The 12,655-nt window shown below is 34.7% G+C and overlaps 2 pseudogenes; both read left to right on the plus strand.

The window, feature by feature from the left end:
- Positions 1–614: 614 nt before the first annotated feature.
- LOC141590646 (ammonium transporter 1 member 2-like) lies at positions 615–1,390 on the plus strand (annotated as a pseudogene).
- A 4,757-nt stretch (positions 1,391–6,147) lies between these two features.
- LOC141590647 (uncharacterized) lies at positions 6,148–11,650 on the plus strand (annotated as a pseudogene).
- Positions 11,651–12,655: the final 1,005 nt, after the last annotated feature.

Consider the following 12,655-nt stretch of genomic DNA (forward strand, 5'->3'; position numbering starts at 1 on the left):
ATATAAAATATTATATAGTGTATAAAATTCCCATTTTATTGTATTGATTTTCTGGGATTTTTTGTGTATATATTTATTATTGGCCAAAATAATTCGACAACAATTATTTGAAAGATATTATTGAGTACAATATTGTAGAATGAAGTATTCCATATGGGGGCATAATAACTGATAGAAATATATTATTGAGTATAATATATTGACTACAATATATCACTGCAATATTTTTTGACTAAAATAAATTAATCAGAGTTAGAATTTGGAAGGGAATATTCCATAGGGAAGGAAGTTGAGCGGAATAACACAGATGTGTTATTCTTTTAGTCTATAGGGGATGGTTTGTAGCAATGCACATTTACTTTAGCTGCTTGATTAGATCCTGTTTTTTCCATTTTGTTGTGATAATGACAGGAATATAACAAAGTGTCCGAATTTTTAAAAATAAAAATATATATTTATATTAGTAATTATGAGTTCGATACAATAATGATAAAAACAAAACCTTAGACTAAAATGCCGGTGTGGTCCGAAGGAATGCCTGAAGCCCGTCTAAGCCCGCATAGGCCGGGCTTGGGCCAACAATATAGGCCCATTTATTTGGCCCGACCTGCATAATGGGCGTCATTTTGAAGTCTCGGCCCAGTATAAACCCGACCCGGCCCACGATCACCTCTACAACATACCTTTGTGACCGTATCACAACCGTAACTTCCACTGTCGACAGTACCTTCTTGCTTTTCTCGGCCTATCTGGTGTTTGCTATACAACTCGGTTTCTCCATGCCCGGTGTCGGCTCGGTACGAGACAAAAACGCGATGAATATAATGCTTACTAACTTCCTCAATCCAGCTATCGGCTCCCTCTCGTACTATCTTCTTGGATTTGCCGTTGCTTTTGGCTCTCCTTCAAATAACTTTATGAGCAGTCCTTCTTTTAGGTTACCCGGTATCCCCTCAGATAGTTTTGATTACAGCTTTTTCATATATCATTGGGTTTTTGCAATAGCAAACCGCAGAGATTACTAGTGGCTCCATCGCCCAACGAACCTAAGTCATAGCATATCTTATATACTCAATTATTTTGACGGGATTCGTTTTTCGGTAGTATCCCACTGGTTTTGGTCTGTAGACGGGTGAGCAAGCCCAACCCGACCCGTTGAACATTTGTTGTTAGGGGCTGGTGTGATCGACTTTTCTGGGTCAGAGGTAGTACATATGGTGGGTGGGGTAGCCGGTCTATGGGGGTCGCTTATCGAAGAACCAAGGATAAGGAGGTTTGACCCGTTGGGCAGCCGGTGGCTTTGAGGGGTCACAGTGGTTCTTTGGTTGTAGTGGGTACTTTATTTTTGTGGTTTTGTAACACCTCCAATTTCCGACCTTCAAAATTGTAAACCTTCAACTCGGAAATTGGGCGTGTTAACGGTGTCACTTCAAATTAAGCAACGATATCAAAATAAATATAAAGGGTACTAGAATAAATTAACTTGCAAATGGAAAAGTCTTGATAAAGTTTACAACCTTCTTAACTCGAAATAAACTTGAGAAAGTCAAAGTCTTAAAACATAATTAATAATAAAAATCCAACTCCACATTATGTAGGCATTCAAAACTCGTAACAATATTGAATGCCTACATTTTGTCAAAAAATGGCAACCAAACACTCCTCCTTTTTTACAATTCATGGGATTTTATTTTATACAATCTTACTAAAAGGGGAAATTAAAATGCCACGTAAACATCGGCTAAATGCCACATAACAATAATAAAAAGCCACGTCATTTAGACATGACATGACAAATTTTAATGTGACATGATTATCAACTTATTATTACATGACATTAATTTAAATATAATGTTTTTCAAAATTTATGTAACCCTTAGAAATTTACATTAAAGTTTCATGATTTATAATTAAAATTGACATTTTATTGGTTAAATACCACATAACATTAACAAAAAGTCACGTCACTTACTACACATGACATGACAAATTTTGATGTGACATAAATTATCAACTTATTATTACAAGGCATTAGTTTAAGTTAGAGCTGAGCAAAAAATCCGATTATTCAAACCGATCCGATATCCGATCCGAACCTGATCCGATTTTTTGGATATCCGATCCGAAAGTTAAGCTTGGATCGGATATCGATCCAAAAAATTTGGTTTTGGTTTGGATATGGATATTAGAATTAAAATATTTGGATATCTGATCCGAAACTTTAGTTTTCTAGTATAATTTCGAGAAAACACAATTTTATTTGATACAAAAACTTAATCAAAGTTTAAAATATAAGAGAAATATGTAAGTGGTACTTCGATTTTATGTCGAGACCATTGGAGTAAGAATATTAAAGAAAATCATTATGTAAGACGATGAATATGATCGTGTTTCAAACTTAATTTTAAAGTAAATTCAAAATATGGATATCCGCATCTGATCCTACTATTTTGGATATCCGAACATTGGATATCCGAAATATTTGTATATAGATATGTATATCTAACTTCAGGAATTTCTAATATAGGTATCCGATCCGAACTAGCACTTTGGATCGGATATCCGATCCGTGCGCTGCCCTAATTTAAGTACATTGTTTTCCAAAATTTAAGTAACTCTTACTAATTTACATCAAAGTTTCATAATTTATAATTAAAATTGACATTGTAATTAATTTTTTTGTAATAAAATGTGTTAATAAATTAATTAAAACTCTTCATATTATTTAATACCCATCATTTTCATTACAGTTTTTTCCTATTTAATTCATTTTTATAAGAAAATATGTTAATAAATTGATTACAACTTTTCATAATACTTAACACCCACCAAGTTAATTAATATTTCTTTTCTATTTAATTAATTTTGGTAATAAAACATGTTAATAAATTGATTAAAACTCTTCATATTACTTAACCTCCACCATTTTCATTAACATTTTTTCTTATTTAATCTATCTCTTGAGTTACTCGGCATTCAATTATCTTATTCAATAATACTGCAAAATAAATTAAAAATAAAATTTAAATATTGGTATCTATGGTTGTAAAATGGCTATAAAAGCTATAATAATACCTATAATAGTTTATTTGCACTTCATGTATTTATTTAATATCTATTTTTCAATTTGTCCATGAGTTTCTAAGTCGTGGATTATATATTTTATGGTTTAATTTATTTATTTGATTATGGTGATTACATATATATGTATGTTATGCAATCCCTTATATTAAACTATTGTTGTTGTTGTTGTTGTTGTTGTTGTTGTTGTTGTTGTTGTTGTTGTTGTTGTTGTTGTTGTTGTTGTTGTTGTTGTTGTTGTTGTTGTTGTGTGTAGTCATATAAAGTATATTTTAATTTGTTATGTGGTTGATTTTTATTAGTTGCTTACTTTATATTTTTATGGTTTTCATTTGGTTTTTAAATGATTTACATGTGACAACATTTTGTTCGTTTGTCAAATTTTTGCAATGTTAATGTTTTACTTTTTGGTCAATATAAGTTATATTTATTATATAAACTTTAAAGCATCATGAAATGTATGTGAATGCAAATAAGCAAAATACCGCGTGGGTAATTTGAAGAGGGAAGAAATACAAAAGATACAAAAATGAGGTAAAGTTAAAGGTAAATAAATGTAAGGTATAAACTGATAAGTTATGGATGTATTGTTTATTGGAGTAGTAGAAAGATTCAAATAAAACAACACATATTTTGTGTCAAATGTCAATGAGTTGGAAAGTTTCCGGAACAAATTTTGGACAACTATTTTGTTCAAATAACGATAATTTATTTCATAGTCTCATATTTATTTTCAAAATTGATACAAAAAAATATATTTGTCTCCGTAATTCAAATTATTTATATTTTTTAAAGAATACCTAATTATCTTGTACTATATATCGTAATTCGTACTATAATTTGTTATACATTTATACTCAAAGTTAAACATTGGCGTTCAATTTTACGTATAAAAATAATCTTCAAAATTATAATAAAAACATACTTATATATCTCGTGCATTGCATAGGTGACAAAACTAGTTTTCCCATAAATAAGCAACCAAACGAGGCTTAAGAGCATTAACAACGGATAAACTTAAAAATGGGTTTGTTCTTAGCCATATCAGCGTCATCTCACTTTTCAGCAAAATCAGTTTTTAAGAACTCGTCCAATAAATGGCAAACGTTCTCTCTACTTTTTAAAGGGGTCCCTTGCATTAAAAACTAATAAAAAATCTGATATTATTTAATACAATAAAAAAATGATGTAGAGGAGATAAATAGCTGCAATTAAACAGGATGGGGTCCATTTAACAAAAGAGAGAAAATTCTCTCAAAAGAAAAAAAAATCAACAACCAAGGTATTTTCAAATTCTCTCTAAATTTTAGAGAGAGAAAATTATGTGAAAAAAAAATGAAAAGAAAAAAGAAGAACAAATCAGAATTAAGAATGAGGTTGAGTCCCCTATCTTGGCTACTTCTTTCCATAATATCTTATCTATATTAAAACAAAAGACAATACTCAATCCTCAGCGCGCCACATCATTAATGCAGACTTTTTTTTTTTTGGAAATTCATGTTATGGTGGGACCCGTTAGTGTGCAATGTATTTATTTCTTCAGATTTTCGTCTTTTCAAACATGCGATAAATTCCGTCTTGCAACAAATTCTATGAAATAATATTATGAAAAAATTCTATGAATTAATATTATGTAATAATTTTATATTCCGTGTAAATAAAATAATAACATATACGCAGAAGAAATTACAAATGGGAGTAAATGAAATTGAACTACATAATTTTTAAAACAAAATTACATAATAATAAAATTACATAATTACGAGAAGGAATTACGTTTATATACGGGATAAAACATAAAACGCAAATGAATTACATACATAATTTTTTAAAACTACATGGCACAATAGTTTTTGTTAAAAAATAAATCTTGACGGAGTATTTACTTGGAGTATAAAATATTCATGTATTTTGGTTAATATTATTGTACCATGCAGCAACAACATCACAACATAATTTTTTAAAACTACATGGTAAAAAAATTTTTGTTTAAAAAATCAATCATGACGGAGTATTTACTTGGAATATAAAACTCGACAACTTAACTATCAGCCAGCCGCGCACAACGAAAATGGTAGGTGACAATGATAGGCAACCGAGTTAATTTAGTCTTCAACTAGTATTTAAAGCAAATTTTATTTTATTTTTACTCTAAAAAAACAAATAAATTTTAATTTAATTTACAAGTGATTTAAAAAATTTTAATAATTTTTTTTAATAAATAATTCACAATTGTTGTAATAAATATTTTTTTAATAGTAACAACACGATAAGTTAGCAGTCGAAAAACTTTAAAATATGTTCTTTTTAGAAAAAATAATCCTCTCAGATCTGTATAGAAAGCCGTTCATCACCGAGGATTTATGTACTTGGAGCAAAAATTCTGGCAATTTTACTATCACTCTCGCACTCCGAATTCGGAAGATGACAATGATAGGCTACCGAGTAATTTCTACTTCTACAAGTACGAATGATATGCAACGTTAATATTGTCATGATAAATATACTTGGACCGTCTAAACTTCAAATCCGAAACTGAATTAAAATCAGAAAATCAGTTTATTATGAGATAATGGCATATGCAGTTAAATATGTCATGGCAACAGTTACAGCAGTTTTAAAGGAGTGGAGTTTTGGGCTAATGGCAGTAGTTGAGAAGTTAGGGTTTAATAAGAAGTTATCTTGACTTATAAATAGAAGTGCAAACATTCAGAGTATCTCACACAAAACTCAACATTGCAAAGATAAACAAATACTTGAGATAATGGCACACATCCAAAGTATTCCAATTTCGAGCATCACCAAAGAAACAGCGAGGACGGAGCAACTAACTGTTCGGGTTATGAGATTGTGGTACAGAAAGTCAGAGACAAAGCCTAATGACGTGAAAGGGGTAGAACTCATCCTAATCGACCAAAATGTAAGTCTCCTTATTTCGGTGGCAATTTTTAAACGATTGTGACAAGTGATGAACTAATATGCTGAACCAGAGGCTGACTCAGCTTTTCTTAGAGCACCTTCAAAATCAGAAGGTTCAGCATATCATCAAACCGAGTGGGATTTGACATGGCAACATATCACCCGTGCAAGATTTGGTTCGAGTACAGCACTAGGGTGGTATCGATTCCTAAAGCAGATATACCACTTTCTAGCCATGCTTTCTACACTTTCAATAAGGTGGTCATTGGTGCAATGCCAGATAGACTTTATATTGGTAAGCAACAATTGCCTAGATTTTGTTTTCATATATGCATCATAAATATTAACTTAATCAAAAATGAGATTCAGCTATCTTTAATGACAGAGGTTGGTGTATAATGAAGTTATGGAAGCTGCTTTAAATAACAAAGGAGGGGTTTTCTTCGTTTATGGATATGGTGGAACTAGGAAAACTTTCCTTTGGAGAGCTTTGTGTGCCTGTTTCAGGAGTAAGGGCGATATTGTTGTGGCTAATGCGTCAAGTGGAATTGTAGCAACTTTGATACCAGGTGGTGCAACAGCTCATTCCAGGTTTGGAATTTCCATTATTGTAACGGAGGATTCCATATGCTCCCGAATTTAGCCCGGCAGTGATTTAGCTGAACTTTTGATACTTGCTAAACTCATAATATGGGATGAAGTGTGGACAGCGGGCCGCCCACGGGGGCGCTTGGGTTGGAAAAGAGAAACAAGCGTTTGCATTTTTGTATGGAGTCGCCACCAATTTTTATGGGAAATTGGAACCGTTCGAATACCTCGCGTCATGTCAAGACACAAAGTAGAGACATGAACACTAAGCAATCGTTACCCTTAGCATTCTATGTCTAGAATGACTCTCGTGGATGCCAACGAACACGGGTGTTCACGGAGATCTGGAGTAAGGGGTGAGGGTACGTATTAGGAAGCTCTTTTGATCTAACACCTAATCCCGCCCGCCTCGATAGCGGCCTCTACTAATGATTAGGGAAGTTATTCGTACTTGATATATCGTCGGCTATATGCATGCAATGCAACATCCAAGTTTTAATCCTAGCATGTGAAGATTTAAACTAAGTCGGTTGACACGTAATTATCAAACAATTGGGTCGAAGTAGGGATTTAATGCTCATTTACATGTGAAAACATACAAGCAATAAAAGAAATACAATAATTATAAATTACAATAATGAAAATTACAATAATTACAACGGAATAAGCGATTTATGTCGAAAATACCTTTAAAACGGATAATTTGAGAAAAGAGGAATAAAAGAATAAACGAACAGGAATTAGCGTGATATTACGGATAATAGTTAATTAATATGTAAACTAATTAAACTAGGTCAAGGCAGAAACGGAGTTCGTGGACGAACTCGGCCGAACAAAGCGCAGAGTGAGCTGCGTCCTTTGGAATAAGCGCGGCAGATTCTTTGCGTCTGTTCTGACCAATTCGGGCGTGAATTGCGTGTTGTTAATGCTCATTGGTGAATTTAACGATTGATTAAATTATTTACTCGGATGAAAGTGATAAGTAGGTTATTTACATGTGAATGATGGGTCATAAAGCAATAAAACATGAAGGAGACGGAATTAAAATGAATTAATGATGAACGAATGATTAATAACAAATTACAAACTAAATAATTAGACTAAACATGATGAATTGATGACGAATTAATGATGAAGAGTAGATACAAATATGTCAACGATGAATTCCAGAAACTCAATATGAACGAACTGAATTTCTAAAACCCGAATTGAGTTTAATGACGAAAACCCGCAAATATGAATTATAAGGGATTTAAGTCGGATTTAAGGATGAACTAAACATGTTAATGATGATAAATAATATACATGTGAATTATATACTGTTATGATGAATAATTAACAAACGAAAGGAATTTTGGACGAATAACAGAGGACGAACGAAGAAGAAAGGAAGCAGGAACTGCGGCAGCCTCACGAAGAGGCGCAGCAGGAACTGTGCTCCTTCGAAGAGGCGCAGCAGTTGCTGCGTCCTTTCTCGACGGTTATCTACTGGAAATCCGCAAAAAGAGGTTTTAAGGCATGGTTTTAGAAATCGGTTTTAATGGTATTTTCGACGTAAACCTTACAATTGTGATACAATAATTAAAATACAATAATAAAAGAGATATTATACACCCTCAGACTTACATGTTGACGAAACGAGAAGGACTAAATTATCGATTAGTGATGCTCGACGCGAATGCAAAGAAGGTGCCCTCGTAAGAGGAAAACGATTGATTAATTAAGTTGATTGATGTGTACTAGGTCAAATTGGTCGGTCATGCAAACGGGGAGGCTGGTACTCAGAAAGATCCGAGCTTACGTGGTCGAATGTTCAAGCACATAGACGCCAAAAAGTAAGAACAAAGTCTAGAATGCAAAGGGAGAAGAGAAGGGCGGACACTCGCGTGAAAAATATGAGGAGCGAAGGCTCCTATTTATACTAATCACGTGGAGGAATGAGGGTTTCGGAGACTCTTTGGAAGTGAATCTCGGAAAGATATGAAAAAGATACGAAAATACGCGAGAAAGGGCACCTGGGAAGAGGCGCAGCAGCCATGCGTCTCTTGGAAGAGGCGCACACTCCGCGCGTCTTTCCCAAGTGGTTTCCTCCTGCAGAAGAAAGATCTCCGTCTTTGAGTTTTGGTAGGACGGAAATAATTCGATTTTCCTTAATATCTTATGAGAATATTACGGGAAATTGCTTACTAAAAGATAAAATTTATGAAATATGGAATAGAAATATCCGGAACATTCCAGAACATTCTGACTCGGGATTTAACGGTTATCAGAAAATGGAGACGGTTTTAGGCCCGGACTCGAATGTACTCTAATTATCACAAAACGACCGTATCGGGACGTAGATGACAACTAAGAGATAGACATTAATATTTGAGCAATCACTTGACGATAATCTTACGAATTGTCACAAATCGTTCCGCGTATCAAACATGCGGCCCAATCATCACCGGGTGGTTTGCGGGAGGTGCAGAAATGAGGTATCTACATGAAGCACCGATGACTCATAGACATTGCTTTGAGGCCCTTGATAAAAGTTTAAAAGATGTAATGCGTCTTTTACACGTGGGAAATGCTGAACTGTCGTTTGGTGGAAAAGTTGTGGTATTCGGAGGTGATTTTAGACTGACATTACCGGTTGTTTCAAAAGGAAGTAGAGCAGATGTTGTGGCTGCATCCCTGTGGTCATCGTATTTGTGGTCTTTCTGCAAGGTATATATATTTCTTTCTTTAAATATCAATATTACCGTTTTTTGTGAGTCTTACTTAAATTATTATTGTCGTACTGTATTTAAATGATATAAAACGTATACCACGTATAGGTACTTAGATTGACCAAAAATATGCGATTGCAAGTTGGTAGTTCATGTGACAATGTTGAGGAGTTACGAAAATTCTCCGAATGGCTCTTGGAGATTGGAGATGGTATAGCAGGCGATGAAAATGATGGAGAAGTTGATCTAGAATTACCTGTAACACCCCCATACTCCAAGTGCCTTACCAGGACCACTCAGGTATAAGGATGCTACCATCTCGGTTACCCGAGGCATGATAATCATAAGACAATGAAGAAACATACTTTATTAAATAAGTTTCAGCGATTACATAACAAAACCAACTGTAAGCAAAATACAACTGTTCTCCAACTATAAACCAACTGAAAGGAACTGTCCTAACAAACACAGCGGAAGACTAAAGACTCTGATATGTGATGACTCCATCCCCAGCTAGATCCCACGCGTATCCAAGATATACCTGCCAAGCAACTGCTCACCACCCCCGAATGGATCACCACAGTTTTTAAAACATTTAAACGGGGTCAGTACTAATCACACAATTCAATATATCAACAATAAGATAAACAGACAGCTTAACCGTCACACACACACACAACCACACCAATCCCAACAATCTCAATCACCGACTGTCCACTGGACCAGCCCTGCCAGTGGGGGACCGCAGCCGTACCCACCAAATCCCCGCTCATCATACCGAGCGATAACCCTGTCCCATTAATGTGCACATCCCCTTCCGTGGCGGGTTCCACGAAGGGCGAAACTAGGGCGTGAAGTCACTCCCGCAAGTGACCCCACTCAGCCGAGGCCACGCCTCGCGAAACATCAACAACAATCACAACCACAAACACAGTACAATCATCATATCAAACAACCAAATACAACACATCAACCAATATCCCATTATGGGACTAATACTGAGTAGGAAATCCTACCTGGAAAGCACAACAGTCAGACGGTATCAACAGTTGTATCAAAAAGCCTCTTCTACGATCCCTCCTCCTATCATATAACACATAGAGGCTACACATCACATACTACACACAAAAACCCCCAATCTCTAAATTAGGGTTTAACCAAATCAAGGGAAAAACAATAAAAAGGGTACGTATTTTTTACCCTCGACGCAAGGAACTCAACGATACGAATAACGACAAGAACTGACCGTCTGAACTCCGGGAATTGCTAAGAATGCGATTAGGAAGATGAACTTGTTGCTTTCTCTCTTAAACAGGGTTTTAGGTTTTGTAAAAGTGATTTAAAACAATGACGACGAAACTTAAATACCTTAATCGCATAATTAACAAAACCCGAGAAAACTCCCCGTAAAACCGGCTACTCGATCGAGTACCCAAGGCTACTCGATCGAGTACCCCCATACTCGATCGAGTGCCCCAGCTACTCGATCGAGTACCCAACAGGTCAGAAACTATTTTATTTCGCAACTTACCCTTACTCGACAGAGTAAGGCCTACTCGATAGAGTATCCCAAGACTTATAAATACGGAGTATTACATTACCAGCCGACTTACTCATTCAGGATGTGACGAATCCTATTAAGACATTGGAAGATGTCACTTATCCGGATCTGCTTGCACAATTGTGGAATCCGGAATATCTCTAACAAAGGGCAATACTGGCCCCTACTCACGAGATTGTTGAATCAGTAAATGAATATGTTTTGTCGCTTATTAAAAAGGATGAGAGAATTTATTTAAGCTCCGATGAGGTGTGTAGTGATGACAGAGGTACAGGTGACGATGACATTCACTCTACTGAATTCCTCAACAGTATTAAATGTGCCGGACTCCCGAATCACTAATTGAAGTTGAAGGTCGGTGCTATGGTGATGCTTCTGCGAAACATTGATCAATCATGTGGGTTGTGTAACGGTACGAGACTAATTGTGACTGATCTGGGGGCACGCGTGATAAGATGTACTGTCTTAACTGGTAGTCATAAAGGTGATAGAGTGCATATTGCTAGCACTTGCTCCATCGGACACCAGTAGATTTCCGGTACGTTTCAGTAGAAGACAATTCTCCATCGCTGTTTGTTTGGCAATGACGATAAACAAGAGTCAAGGGCAGTCTTTATCTCAGGTCAGCATCTATCTTCCAAGACCAGTGTTTAGTCATGGTTAGCTTTATGTCGCACTTTCCAGGGTCCGAAAAGAAGGCTTGAAAATTCTAATTTGTGACTTAGATACGCGTACTTCTACTACGACTACTAATGTAGTGTATCATGAAAATTTTCAATTTTTAGAATAACTTATATATGTTAAACTTGATTATTAGATTATATTTCTTTTATCCGGATGTAAAGTTTTTTATGTATGCAATTTTTATTTACAAGAGTAGATTACGTTATTTCCTCATAAACCAGTGTATGTCAACACGTGTTTGTAACAAATTTAAACATTAATTATGTAGATCGTTGATTTAGACCAACTAGATAAATACAATAGAAATGCAAAAACAAATATACATCCAAAAATATTAATACCGGCCCAAATACATACCCGTGCAATTTTGCACGGGTTTAAAACTAGTTTCTTTTATCTTTTTTCTTAGCTATGATTTTCATTATCTTCTTTCCTCTCTACACGATAGTGTAGATCTTGATATTTTTTTATCAATTTTTTTTTTGAATGAGTAGAGAAAAATTGCTTCATCATTTTTCTTTGTTTTTTGAACCTTCTTTTAAGACTATACTTTATTTGCTCTACATTTTAGCCTAGGAGGGCTATATTTAGTCACATGTCTTGTTCTTAGAAGGTTGAATAAATCAAGATTTCTCACAGCAATTCTTTAAATTAATTAAAGCGAAATTTGTAGAATTGAATATGTTGGAGCATCTATAATTTTGTGTATGTATTTGTCAACAATGTTGATCGAATTTGGAGATTTGTGATCATAAGTCCCCTTTATTGAAGTTCATTTGCAAGATTTTTCCAGATCTGGTTTTTTTTCTTTTTGTTCTAATGTTTCTTTAGCATATTTTCTTGTGATTTGTTATTTCCCTTTTCGTGATGTTTTTTATTTCTTGTGGACGTTTTTAAGGCCTGACTTTCTTGAGAGTCACTGTCTTCTTGTCCTCTTTTATTTTTCTTAGTAAATAAAACTATTTGATTTTCTTTTACCGTTCTCACCCGGAAGGGTGTTATGGGTTAGTCATTGATTAACCTAACTTCATTTCTTCAAAATAAAAAATTGGATAAGGTCCACCACAAATCCATTATTACTGGTTCATGGGTGGGTGAAGTTCACGCTTCA

Source organism: Silene latifolia, chromosome 7, assembly GCF_048544455.1.
Source record: "Silene latifolia isolate original U9 population chromosome 7, ASM4854445v1, whole genome shotgun sequence".
Classification (NCBI taxonomy): domain Eukaryota; kingdom Viridiplantae; phylum Streptophyta; class Magnoliopsida; order Caryophyllales; family Caryophyllaceae; genus Silene; species Silene latifolia.